Source organism: Anser brachyrhynchus, assembly GCF_964034855.1.
Source record: "Anser brachyrhynchus genome assembly, chromosome: 3".
In the NCBI taxonomy this organism is placed as follows: domain Eukaryota; kingdom Metazoa; phylum Chordata; class Aves; order Anseriformes; family Anatidae; genus Anser; species Anser brachyrhynchus.
The window spans coordinates 112,551,525-112,565,512 of NC_137696.1; the positions used below are offsets into that span (position 1 = coordinate 112,551,525).

Sequence of the window (13,988 nt, forward strand, 5' to 3'; positions counted from 1 at the left end):
CAACGGCTTTGAACTAAAAGAGGGTAGGTTTAAATTACATATGAGCAAGAAATTCTTCAGTCAGAGGGTGGCGAGGCACTGGCACGGGTTGCCCAGAGAGGTTGTGGATGCCCCTTCCATGGAAGTGTTCAAGGCCAAGCTGGATGAGGATTTGAGAAACCTGATGTAGTGGGAGGTATCCCTACCCATGGCAGGGGGGTTGGAAGTAGGTGATATTTAAGGTTTTTTATTCAGATAAATAAGTTAAATTGAAAAAAAAATAAAGCAAAAAAGAGCAAACATTTGTGGTGGTCTATCACATAATTAGTTATAGAAACTAGTCAATCATATAGACATATGTGCATAGAAATAGTTAAATAATTTATTTCCTAAATGTGAAACAAATCAGCATTGGTAGGTAATTATAATTTGACACATCTTTAATTTGAATACGTTGAATCAGTTGAACTCCCATGACCATGAATCATTTGTGTAGATTACATTTAAATCAGTATTCCAATTTAACAGAAATGCTCTTATTTGTGCACATTACTCCATCATTCTGCTTAGATAAGATATCTGACGAATGACCTACACTGAATTGCTTTATAAAACTTTTTCAGAACCTTGAACTCCTGTATTGCCTTTCAAATCTATTATAATAATATGACTGCCTTATTTTAATTCAATATTCTATCGAGTAGAGTATTACATACTAATATTTCTACAAATTCATTCAATGTTTTTGTATTCTTAACAGATTGAAGATAGGAAATAAAGCTCATTCATTTATTGCTTTTACATACATATATGTCAATCCATTGATGCATAAATACAAGATTGCTGAATGATCTTTTTATGTTTTTCACATTTTTTTTATGTAAAGGACATTTAATCCACAAATGTTTTCTTGGATGTGAGCCCACACTTGCAAAACTCAATAATCATGCCTAGACAAAGTATAGAAACCAAAATAGTACCAAAAGGTTGTACAAATTTAAAACATAATCTTTAATTGAAATGTTAAATTAAGATTATTCCATCTCTTTCTCTCTTCCTCTTCCTCTTTCTTTTCTTTCTCTAGACTTTTGTTTGAATTGACTTCGAGTTACGTTCTTTAATGTATATTGTATAAGAATATATTTATCTAAGAAATATATATATATAATATATATGATATAATTAATCTAATAGAATGTAATATTCCAGATTCAAATGTATGATTAAAAGGAATCAAGAAATGTTTGATCCTCTGTCATAGCATCATCTCTCTAGCTACTGGGTCAGGAAGAGCTGCTATACTCTTCTACAAGCAACTATGGAAAGGAAGCTTGTATGCTTGTTGCTGAAAGTTGTCAAATAAACTGTACAAATGCATAAGAGAAAACAAAAGCAACGAGTAGAGAGATAATGCATACAGTCCAGGAAAAAAAAATAAAAAATGTTTGTATTAGAAATGCACATTACATATACTGTCCCATGGTGAACTTTTTTCTGGTTTCTCATTCACAAATACATTCACATACTGCAAGAATTGATAGCTCTTGGGAGTGAGGATTAACCCAAGGTGTTGGTAAAAGACTTAGCACTTATGAACTGCTAAATTGAGAATTAAAATTGCTATAGAGTTGTGAATTAACATAAGCAATTAAATATATGTATAACTTGAAGATTTACAAAATTTCTTACATGTGATCAAAACTATCTAAAGAAAAATATGTAGCTTTTCTTATTGTTCAAACTTGTGATGGATAAAAGCATAATTAATGTGTAATAGAATGCTGTGATAGCTTTCAAACTTGTCCTAAAAGGAATGTCTCAGCAGAGTTCTGGACTGTATTTTAAGTAAATGCCAATTCTAGAAATCTGAAGCTTATCAAATCCTTATAATTCCAACAGCTTGAAATGAAACATTCTGGTCATGCATATAAGCTTTAGGATATAACTGTACTGTTTTTCAGAATTTTATAAAATACAGCTGACATCACAATGGCCTTTCAATTTATCTGTGTTTACATTTATATTGTGTAATATTTATAATTAAAACATATTTTGCTAAACATTTTGAACAAACTATATATCCATTTAATCTATTTTCTGTTCTTTGTTTATCATGTAAGATATTTTCTTTTATATGAATGACTAAAACTTCCATGCAAAAAAACATTTGACAAAAAGTGACAGCTCACTGCAGCATAAATTTTAAGGACTACACTTCAGTGCTAGAATTTCTTATACTCCTGTACTCACAAATTCAGAATTTATTCATTTACTAAATCAGTGTAGCTAATTACCAGGCATATGTACTAGGCAACATTCATACTCACATTGCACAACGACGTCTTCCACGTTCCCATCAGTTTTACAGTGCAGATAATGGAGACTTATTTGTTATCAGCCTGGCACTAATACTGTTATTACACGTTGTGGTTTAACCTGGCAAGCAGCTAGGCACCACACAGCCGTTTGCTCACTCCTCTGTGGGATGGGGGGGAGAATCAGGAAAAAAAGTAAAAGCTTGTGGGTTGAGATAAATAAAACTTAATAGACAGAAAAGAAAGAGAAATAACAATAATAATTAATAATGATAATAGTAATAATAATAATGTGTACAAAGCAAGTGATGCACAATGCAACTGCTCACCACCCGCCGACCAGCCTATCCCCGAGCAGCCAGTCCCCACATCCCGGCCAGCCCTCCCATATTAATTGTTCAGCATGACATCAGATGGTATGGAATACCCCTTTGGCCAGTTTGGGTCAGCTGTCTTGGTTCTGTCTCCTCCCAGCTCACTGTGCAACTCCAGCCTGCTCGCTTGCAGGACAGTGTGAAAAACTGAGAAGTCCTTGACTTGGTGTAAGCATTGCTCTTCAACAATTAAAACGTCAGCATTATCAACTTTATTCTCATCCTAAATCCAAAACACAACACTGTACCAGCTACTAGGAGGAAAATTAACTCTATCTTAGCCAAAACCAGGACAGCAATCAAAAACAATGTCCTCTTAAGCAATGTTAGGACATTCAGTGTTCCTTACTACTCAACTTCTTAAGACTTACGTACATGTATTTATTTTAATCAGCGCATTGCCCAGTTTTATTAATGAATGTATTCCTAGTTTATTTTTCTCTGCACGGCTGGGGAATTCTTAGGGGACTTATCTATTTTAAATTTCTTTCATCTAACAAGGATATATATATATATATGTTTGTCAATAGCAAGAGGTGTTTTTTATGTAGAATTTATTTATTTATTTTTTCATTCAGTTTGAAAAGAGAGACAGGCATTTTCGAAGTGAAAATTGTTGCCAAGGAATAAAAAGATTAAGGCTTAGAATTTCCCCAGCACGTTGAAAAATAATTGAATGATACCCACTATTAACTTTAAAATTTGTGAAATCTAACATATGTCCTCTCCAGACAAACCATGATGGAGTAAGCTAGATTTATCCAAATTCACACAAAGCTGTATACAAAATGGCTCTAAAAGTAATTGCTAAATCTGAAATCATATTTATCTATAACAGTTAGCATCACTTATTACAGAAGACAAGAAATACTCTATTCAGTCTTGAGAATGTGGTTTAAGGCAGAAGATATTTTCAAATCACAGTAGTTTATTTTGAAGCTACTACTGTCACTTCCTGTCTCATTTTTATTTAGTTGGTCTCTATAATCATATGTGAAGCATGGTACTGAAAGGATTTTAATGCATGAAAGTCTACAAAAGCAAGAAAAACAGTATTAAAACCTACATGCATTTTGCAGTAGTTGTGCATATTCATTACCAATTTCAGTTTAAGAATACAAAGTGCTGTTTAGAAAAGTTGCTTTATCTTTGTATGTATTATATTGTATCTTTGTATGTATTATAGAGCACAGTCTACTCTTTGCTATTAATAAATATGATCCACAGTATATTAAAATCTACCATTATGCTTTAATAAAGCAGAATTTGGCCATGTTTTTAATTTAATAGGATATCTATATTACATCTGAGAATAATCAGTGAAAAAAGAAACACTTATGACTCAAGGGAAACAGACAGTCCTTTTTGCAGAGAAGAATATTGTTAAGCTTTCTTTTATCATGAGAAAAAGAAATATTCCTGTGTTCAGAACAGGTCATGAACTGATTTTAAATATTAGATAATACAAAATATAAAATAAAATATCATTTATAAACTTAAAAGCCATACAAATAAATAGTCCATTAAGTATATGGTCTCATGTTTTATCTAAAAAGAAAAGTCAAAAAAGAATCTCCCGGAAGTTAGTCTGTTATCTTACTTTCTGTGTTTCACGTTCTTCATAAAGCACCAGTTTAAAAAAGGAAAATTACCTTTATTATATGACTTCATTGTGCCAAGCAGGATATTAGTTTTTCACTATTTTTCCCCAACAGTTATTGAATAACAATATATTGGAAAATAAAGGTAGGTCCTGAAACTTCCCATGATAATCACCGCTAGGTTATGCTACAAAGCATTAAGCTTTAGGAAGAAGGTAGTCTTTCCCAAGAAGAGCATATCTTTCAGATGCAAAGGAAAACATCTTGACAGAAAGCAGATATGGTTCTACAGTATGCAGCAGTAGCAATGTCCATTTCAAGAAAAGTGAAACTTATGCGCATAATGGAAACCTAGCAATTCTGTGAAAGCTGTCCCAAGATTAAAATCAACATCTCAGGTAACTTTCATGTTATGATTTTCCTTGTTTTACTGATTTTCTGGTTTTGTTTGTTTGTTTGCTTGCTTGCTTTCTAAAGCTTGGGTATATATATCCATGCAAACTATTAAAGTTTGAGATACTCACCATATTCCAGGATTTTAGGCCCTAAGGAAATTCTTGAAAGCTATGCAAAATTCATAATTAAATCAGTTGGGTACACCTCCTTTCTCTTCACTTGAATTGTTTCACTGACATGGGGGTGAAATGCACTCTTTCAAACCATTCATGATCATTTAAAGGTTATTATTTGACAGTTTAATAATGTTTCATATAAATTTTAGAGTGTAACCTCAGAAATATACAAATTAGTTTTGTGTCACCTTTTCTAAGATGTAATATTATTTTATAGGAGAAGTATAAAGATCAAGTTTCAAATGTATGAGTGATAAGGACAAAGTTTACATTTTATCCTAAAAACATGGGGACAAGAGTACGATTGTCTGCCGGTATTCTAAACACAACACTTCCATGATATCTCATATGAGCAGAAGTGAAATTTATGTTTGAACAAGATGAGCTATCGTCACCTAGAAGGACCAGAGGAATTGAAGTGGCATCAAATTCTGTAGCTTGAATCAATGATACTGCAAGAGCATGAAAATGTCATGTTTCTAAAAGGATACACTAACAGTATGAAGTTTAAAATAGAAATACATACTGCTGTGTTTAAAACAAAACAGGAAAAAATATTTAAAGTCCTTTTTCCAAGCCCAAGAATCAAAACCCATCACCTTTTATAATATTAATAACCAATATTAATGCAACAGGACTGAAGAGAACGAAAACAGGACGACATTGAGGACTTAAGCAACTTTGATTAACTGATTAAATGATTTAAACTCCAGTTTTATAGCCTAGACATTACTTCTCCTCTATGCCACTCAATAGTGATCCCCCTTACCTCTCATTTTTCCTGGCTTTATATAATTATACCCTCTTTTAGAACTATAATTTTACAAAGCACAGGATGTATTTGGGACGTGGATGGTATAACCCGAAGTGTCAGGCAAAGGTCTGTTTTGTGTGTATTCATACACGAAAATGCAGTCTTACTCTTAAACCAGAATAAAAGTTTGGCTGTACTTGAGAATGATGGATAAAGAGATTTTTATGAAAGATCAATTCTGACTGAGCAAGATGGAGGCTTCAGTTTTCATCAATGCTGCTGCCTGGATGAGAAAAATTGTATTTAATGTTTATGATAAACCAGATGACAGCCCTACAAACAATACACAGTTCAGAAGTAAAATGTATAAAACATGATAACCTTTTGTTAAAGTTGTAGATGATTTAGATAATTCATACATATCAACATTTTAACTATGTTTCATATATAAAAAAACATATCCCTCAGGGAAGCTGATTATTTCTGAGCCTTGAAGAGACAAAGAGGGAGAACTCTGCTTTAAGCATCTATAATCCATTTTTTATTGTTGTTTGCTCCCTTGCACTTACTGTCTGTATAAGTTTGTTAGGATCTTTTTCTTTTGTATTTTTAAATTCTCTAGACTTGAATGCTTAGAAAACCTAAGAGAACAAAATTGCCCATGATTACTGACATACGGGTTTAATTCTCACTTAGACTTTTATGTAAATGAATAAGTGAGAATTAGAGTAAAGCCTTTTGAAGTCAGTCCATTTTCAGATTCATGAGAAGACCATAAACAAGACAGAAACCTGCCTCAGTATTTTGTTTTGAAGAGGGTTTATATCTTTCTTATGAAGATAATTTTACTTTTTTTTTTTTTTTTTTTTTAACCTTAACCTCTGGCAATCATAAGTATTAATCTACAATCTCCTTTGATTGAGCCAAGCTGAGTGACTAGCCACAAATGTAAATAAGAGGATGCTGTTCACATCAAATGTAATGTTGTTTTGAAGTTGTGGTTTAGCATATCAAAAGGAGTACACTGAAAAAGCAGTATCACAAATTTCCAAGACAGAGGGAAAAGTAAAAAAAAAAAAAAAAAAAAAGGCTGTGCATGGGGTGGGGGCAGAAAATAATTTTTTGTACGTTTTTTTTTGTGTGTGTGTGTTTTATACGAAAAAAAGGTTAGGGGGCTAAAAATGAGAGAAGTAGAACATATAGAGGAAACGAATGACTGAAACTTTGCCTGATAGGGGAAAGTTTTTGAACTTTACTGATTTAATATTTTATATTGACTTTAAGTATGTATTTTGACTGAAAGCATTTTCATATTTGTGAGCTGTACAAAAGAAAGAATGGAAATTTGACTTTAAATACTTAAATTATTTTTTCAGGTATGGGCAAAAGCTGATAAATGGTGTGTACCTACAGGATCATGCTGTATCATGAAGAAGTGGGCTCCTAGTAGCACTCTTTTGCACTTTCTTTAGTGAAATGGCTAGATGTTACACAGAAAGAGAAATGATCACTAAATGATCACTACAAATATGCATACAGCCACACATGGAAGGATTTTGCTCAACTCTGCTTTTATTAAGTGTTCCTAAGCCAGGAAAAAATCAAAAAGGGTAAGACAGAAATGACTATTCTCTGCCAGTAACTTCAAATACATGATTGCCTTGATGAGTTTCAACAAATATATCTGAAGGATAAAAGTTTCAGAAGTATGAACTTCCAATGGCTTAATAAAAATCATGAGTTGGAGAAGACATTTTCACTCCTAGAAAAAAAAAAAAAAAAAAAAGCTGTAAAGTAGACTTGATAGTTATTTTCTGACAGATTTTTTTGGCTGTCCAGAAAAGCACATATAGCTTGGAAACCAATGTGCTAACTTTTATTCTGCCTGTACTCAGAATACACTGTAAAGAGCTGTGTTTTAGGGTAAAATTATGATATTTGGTACAAATGAGATTATTCAGGAAAAAGAAGGCAGCTTCTGACTGTAAAATACAGAAGACTCCTCCTTGCAGCCAGCTTTAGCTGGGGAGCATATAGCATTTGCATTTCCATCTCTTATGGCCTTGTCAGTGCTACAGCTGTCACCAAGAAGGAAATAATTACCTGTGTCTATCAAGTATTTTGGAACTCTAAACAGATTAAACAATTTTTAAAATGTGTGTTAAGACACCTCTTTATTTCCAAGGTCTACCCCTGCTCCCCAAATATTCTATGAAATACAGTCTTTTGATATAGTTTAGCAGACAGCTTTGATGAAAGCCAAATATGCTTTTACAGACATTGTATCTAGTATATATCCAAATGAAATAGAGTATTTAACAGAGTTATTTAACAGAGTAACTCAGTTAGATGCTATCACTTCTACCCACCCATCTAATGAAAAGAAAGCAATCAATGACTATTTCATAGGAACTTCAGTAAGTGCAAGAAAACAACTGTGGGAGTAATACAGTATGGGAGTAATACAGGAAACCAGTGAAGGAAAACAATATAAAACATATGAGGATTACCCATAACTTCTGACAGGAATACAGTTATAATAATAGGACCATGAAAGCCCTTCTGCTTATGCATGCAACTGTGGTTGTTTTTTTTCTTTTCTTTTGTGTTTGAATGTGAACTAGATGAAGGACAAGAAAATAAAATGATCATAAAAGGAGCCTTTATTTTTAGCAGCATTTGTTATGCATGTCTTCTACTGATGCAAATGCTTTGTTCTGATTCAGGTTATCTGATGTAGCCAAATTATTCCATGTATTTCTTTCATTCTCTTCTTTTCCTCCATGTCTAGTTTCATCTTACATATTTTAACTTTGCCAGAAAAATGACAATAAGGTTTAAGTACCTTTTTTCTTTTGTACATTCTGGTTAATTCTCTCTTTGCATTTTGCTTTCCCCAAATCTTTTACACTCTGATGACAGTCTGTCACTCTTGAATTTCTTTTTAGTAGATCTTCAAGCTTGAAACTTTATGCATTAATATTACAAGATTTTCCATCTTCCAATTTTTTTCGTATTATGCAAAGGTATTGTATAAATCTAGTAAATGGATTTAGGTGTCATAGAGTTGTCATCTTCAAATCACCTACATAATTGTAGAAAGGTTAAAAGAAATAGTCATCTTAATAGCTCTGAGGTATCTTAACAACTAAGATTACAAATTCTAAAGTAAAAATTTGTGGTAATCATTTGGGAGCTATATTAAATTAAGATACATTCAACATACATAAAATAAACTGAAAAATCTTCAGGGCAAGGATCCTGCCTCCTTTTCTTGTTTTGAAGTATTTTGATAAAGGAAAGACATAAGCAAGTCTAAGCATACATTTAGGCATTTTGCTGTATTGTGGATAAATGTCCATGTGTGGTGTTTTTTGTTTGTTTGTGTGTGTGTGTTTGTTTGTTTTTGTTTGTTTGCTTGCTTTTATCATAAGCTAGTTGCAGAAAAAAAGTAATACTGTATGCCTGGGAATTATGAGATCTCTACCTGCATTCCGTGTCTGAATATAACTTTTGAAATCTTCACAGTATTCATTGATTTTATATACTGTGATCTTATAATGCCCTTGAGAAGTCTCTTTAAGAGGATAAGAAGGGGACATTTACTTGGCTGCATCATTATAGTGTCTGATATGAGGTTTAGGCAATTTCATCACCCTAAAAAATATGAAGGATGAAAACAATGTAAAAGAATATGTCACTTATAACAGTATTTTATGGGTTATGATTAACCAATACTGTATGCTGTTATATGTGCAGATGGTACCTCTCTTGCCCCTGCTGTGACATTTCTCCTTACATGAAAACGTTCAGATATCTAACATGTTGGAAGTCATAATGTAAGAATATATACCTATAATACGTATTATAAGATAGGTGATTTAAATACACACTGGTGATAGGATCTTTTACACCTTCTTGTATGTACCCTCACATATAAGCTGTAGTGTCATATGAATATAGAATTTATTGGTTATACTTGACAAAAAAAAAAAATCAAGGGAACTCGCTAGGTACTGGAATCTTACTATTTATAATACTATATTGTTTGAACTGTACCTGGAGTAGTCTTGGTCCAGGCCAGTAAGTACTTGCCCAAACAGTTCCTGAGTACAGGATGGGAGCTTTCACAGGGAACCATTTCTAGTGGACTGTTCTCATGCAACTGTTCCACTTTGGAGGATGAGTACTGTAGGTTGTATATTAGGGCTTTCTATGTCATTTGACCTCAGTGCAAGACCTGAGCCTGAGCACAATTAGCACATCAGAAGCTACACTCATTCATTTTCTAACTCAAGGCATATTTGAATATTTCCAGGAGAAAGAAAGAAAGCTCCAACATGTGGAACTGAACAACAAGCTTCAGGGTACTGCATATCTGATACTTAGGCAGATCAAAACTAGTAATGGGAACTTGAACACAACTGTAAAGACAGAGTTTGATCCCTGGTTTTGTACTGACTCCCTGAATGTTTAAATTAAGAGATAATACACATTCCTAACTTGAGAAGTTCATTTGTTGAACAACTTAAATTCTAGTCTTTAGTAGATATAGTCTCAACTTTATTCAGTGGTGAGAACTTCAGAAGACCAAGATTTTAGCCTTTTCCTGACACTGGTTAGGAAACTGCTGATTCAACTTCTTAATCATCATATTGTTAGGACTATGTCCATTCTGAAGTACTGCTATTGCTCAGTGGGCATTGTGCAGCTTAGATTCAGTACTTGAATATAACGAGTTGTTTCAGAAGTTGAAAGGTTATTTTGAAGACCATTCCTTTCAAATCTTAACTCCCATTTGTGTATCTCGCTAAGCATAATTATATAAATATTAACAAGAAAAAAATTCCGACTAGATGAAAGTTCAACTTGACAGTTTTATTCATGTTATTCCCGATTCTTCACCTCACTGCACCAGTTTTGCTTTGCTTTGACTCCATTGACAAGAGTTCAATCACACTGGCATAGAACCAGTTTAATGAGGTAGATGATTATGGCAACAAGATTCTTAAAAAAAAAAAAAAACCTCTCTGAAGAAAGTAAGTTAAGCACTTTAATGAGGGGATGCTTGAATTTAAGTTACCTAGGCAACATTATCCAATACTTTTGAAAATGTTTTATGATAGCCTGCCATTTTCTTAACCCTCTAGGATCCATGATAACCTCAGTGTAGTGAGCAACCTAGAGCTGAGACTAGAACATCCTTTTCCTACTTTTTTTTTTTTTTTTGAAGGGGCCCACTGCATTTACTGAAATTTATTGAAATACTAGACTATATATATATATAGTTTCTTGGAATTCCAAACTTTGGTAGCCATGGTAGGTCTGCTTTCTCTGTTGTAGGACAATATATCACAAGGGAGGACAAGCCTGAAACAAAAACTTCTTCTGGGGTCCCGGCTGGTCCTTTTAGACCTGCTGTCTTCCAGCTGTATGATAGTACGGGCTCTACAATTCTACGTACCCACTTTTCCACTTAAATAGTTGTGGGTGCTTTTCACCAAGTATATTACACTTTAGACCTTTGTAAGGCATCAAAAATGAGAATGAAATCAGTTTCAAAAACTAGTGACAAGGAACTTGTCATATGATTTCATAAGAATACCATAGAAAACTTGCAGCTGAGGTACTAATTTTATTTATTTATTTACGGTGGTATTCATTTAAACCAGGAGATGTAATATTTTCCTTCTGCAGTTCTGTTTTATTTTCCATATAACTCCCAAAATCTAGAGAAAATAAAGTATTATTCCTTCCATTAGCACTATTTATGATGCATCTTTTTTTCTTTACCCTGATTCCATTATTCCAGCATGCTGAATAAGTCATGAGTGCTTTAGCTTAAAGAGTATTATAACGCTTATGTGCAAGGGAAATGTAGGTTTTTCCCTACTTTCAACCACATATAGATTTTTGTAATTAAAGACATTAAACTTTAATTTTGCTTGTGCGTTGTGTTGAGAGGCAAGCGGTAGAAACTGTTTTGTACAGCTTTGGCATAATCCTGCACACCTTAACTAAGGCTTCTTTGTTTTTGTTTATTCTGTGTGTGGTTTTTGTTGTTGCTGTTGGTTTTTTTTTTGTTTTTTGTTTTTTGGTTTTTTTTTTTTTTTTAATGAATATTTCTCTCTATCTTTACCCTGGGAGCTTGGATCTCAAATAGATGGACCACAGAAAATCTCTCTCACACTCTTGCTGGTGACTGTCAAACTTGAATCTATTTCTGCAAATATATTTATAATTTATTTTCCTTTTTACTCTGAAAACAAATATGAAATAAAGCTTATTAGTCATAAACCTATATTATTCACTACTGTAAATCCTTCTTTTTTTGTTGTTGTTTTGCTGTGTTTATACCTACCCACAATAAAGACACAAGTTTGAACTGTTGTGGCTTATTTTCTGTTATTTTCTTTGCCTTAGCAACACATCTAAAGAATTTTGTATTTCATAAGAGTACAGGTGCTACAAACACCCCGTGACTCACATTTTCTCTTAACTGGGGGGGCGGGGGAACGGGGACGGGACATACAACATACCCTAAAGGGTAAAGATGTTCCTTAAAGAAGATATTCCATCTGTCTGATAATCTGTGAACACTTTACACATAAAGTGTTCATGTTGCAAATGTATTTTGTAATCCTAAATATTCAACACATTTTTTTGAATAAGCTATTTGGAATGTGTTGGTCATTCATGAAACAGCTGCTTTTACTTACTCTAAATTCATATTCTATTATTTTTCATTCTGTTTTGTGTGCTTTACAATGTAAACCATACCAACATATTTTCTTTTATTCTTTTTGGATGAAGAATCTTTGTAGAAATTACGTTCTACATACTTGCCATGGTCCATATGTCAAGAAGAATATTTGCATGCTGTGCAGACAAACATCATCCTATCACAATGGGATACAAACATTTTCTGGAGTCTGAATACAAAACAAATAAAATTTTTGGATGATGGAGTTTTTTAAAGTTTTTTAAAGGTCTTTATGTAGTTTCATTTGTTATTTAAATCTGTTCATGTTTAAACTTTTCATAAAAGCCTGGAAAAATTTCCTTCTAGACCTTGAGCATGGCAACATCTCTGTGAAAAGCTAAAATATGTATTTATTTTATTAGCTTAACCTCAAGAAATAGATTTTTATGGGATTAATTGCATTAAAACAGTTAAGCAGTGCAATTTATATCAACTTATGAAACGACAAGATTCTAAAATCCTACTTGGCATCTTTCTAGATCTTTAGTTTTACAATTAATTTAATAGTCTAGCAATAATTGACAAAGGTTCTTGAGCAAATCATATACAATGATTGTTCTCTGATTTACTTACCCTACTAAGGTCAGAAGAAACAATTGGTACAAATCATAAGACAGAATTTGGGCTCAAATCTTTTCATGCTCTAATTCTTTATGTATAAAAGGCAGTCAACCAAGATATCACACATTACTATGACAGTTTCTGTATGGAAAGTTCTGAGTATAATGTGGTGATGGCCCATCAACTATCTGAAGCTGGCAAGTGTAGAGTTTTGTCTTTCAGTACACAAAATAGCAAACACATTGGTTTTGTATCAAAACTCTGGTAAAACACCTTTCAAAATGCAAATTTCTGTCTCCTAAGTTACCTTCCTGTGGCACAGGAGTCTGTGATACAGACTCTAGGAATTTATTAAATATCCTTGGTGAAGCATATGTCCAAGTTATTAATCTCAGTTCAGTACTGGGAAATAAATAATGAATGTGAAATACTGCCTCTGAATCCAAGCAGAGCACAGATGCAATTAATCATTCCCACTTTAAAAAAATTCTTGTTTTTCACAGCTTTGGTTAATGGTTAGAAAATTGCTATTCCCCTTTTTATTGTGCTGATTCTTGCTGAACTAGTTATTCTGAAAAATGTTGACTTCAGCTTAGTTCCCCATTTTGTATAAACCCATACCTTCTTGAGATCCACTCCAAGAGAATTAAGAATTCTTGCGTCTCAATTCTGGGAGGTTACGGGAGGAGGAAAAGGGGAGAAGGGAAGTTTGGTCTTAAATTTAATTAATTAATTAATTAATTTATTTATTTATTCTTACTCTCATCTAGGGTTTGGTGGCTTGGCTTGGCGTGTCTTGGCGTGGCGTGGCGTGGTGTGGCGTGGCATGGCGTGGCATAGCTTGGTTTGTTTTTAACCAATGCTACTACTACAGTTCCTATCTTAGGTTGCTCCTTTTCTCACACTGAGGTTTGTAATTTCCACAAACACACTTGTACGTATTTTTTTAAAAACTTGAAACAGATATAATTATATAAATTAGTTAATAGTTCACTTAGATACTGTCCACCATATTTTCTCACATTTTACATGTTCAAGAAAAACAGCCGAGGCTTTTCTAAACCAGTAG

General features: G+C 33.2%; 2 long non-coding RNA genes across 3 annotated transcripts in view; one reads left to right on the top strand and one right to left on the bottom strand.

Annotated features, from left to right (window-relative positions):
• LOC308193466 overlaps positions 1–13,988 on the top strand; it is a 134,316-nt gene that overhangs the window by 46,097 nt on the left and 74,231 nt on the right. Inside the window, exon 3 of the long non-coding RNA XR_013949660.1 lies at positions 13,690–13,828. This is a non-coding gene — a long non-coding RNA (uncharacterized lncRNA). The remainder of the gene's footprint in view (positions 1–13,689; positions 13,829–13,988) is intronic.
• Positions 4,720–13,601, bottom strand: LOC308193464. Of its 2 annotated transcripts, XR_013949658.1 has the most exons (4): positions 13,541–13,597; positions 12,438–12,527; positions 8,441–8,680; positions 4,720–7,357 (listed from the first exon to the last, which is right to left on the bottom strand). It is a non-coding gene; the product is annotated as an uncharacterized lncRNA (long non-coding RNA). The 2 variants fall into 2 exon arrangements; XR_013949657.1 differs by lacking the exon at positions 12,438–12,527 and having other exon boundaries at positions 13,541–13,601.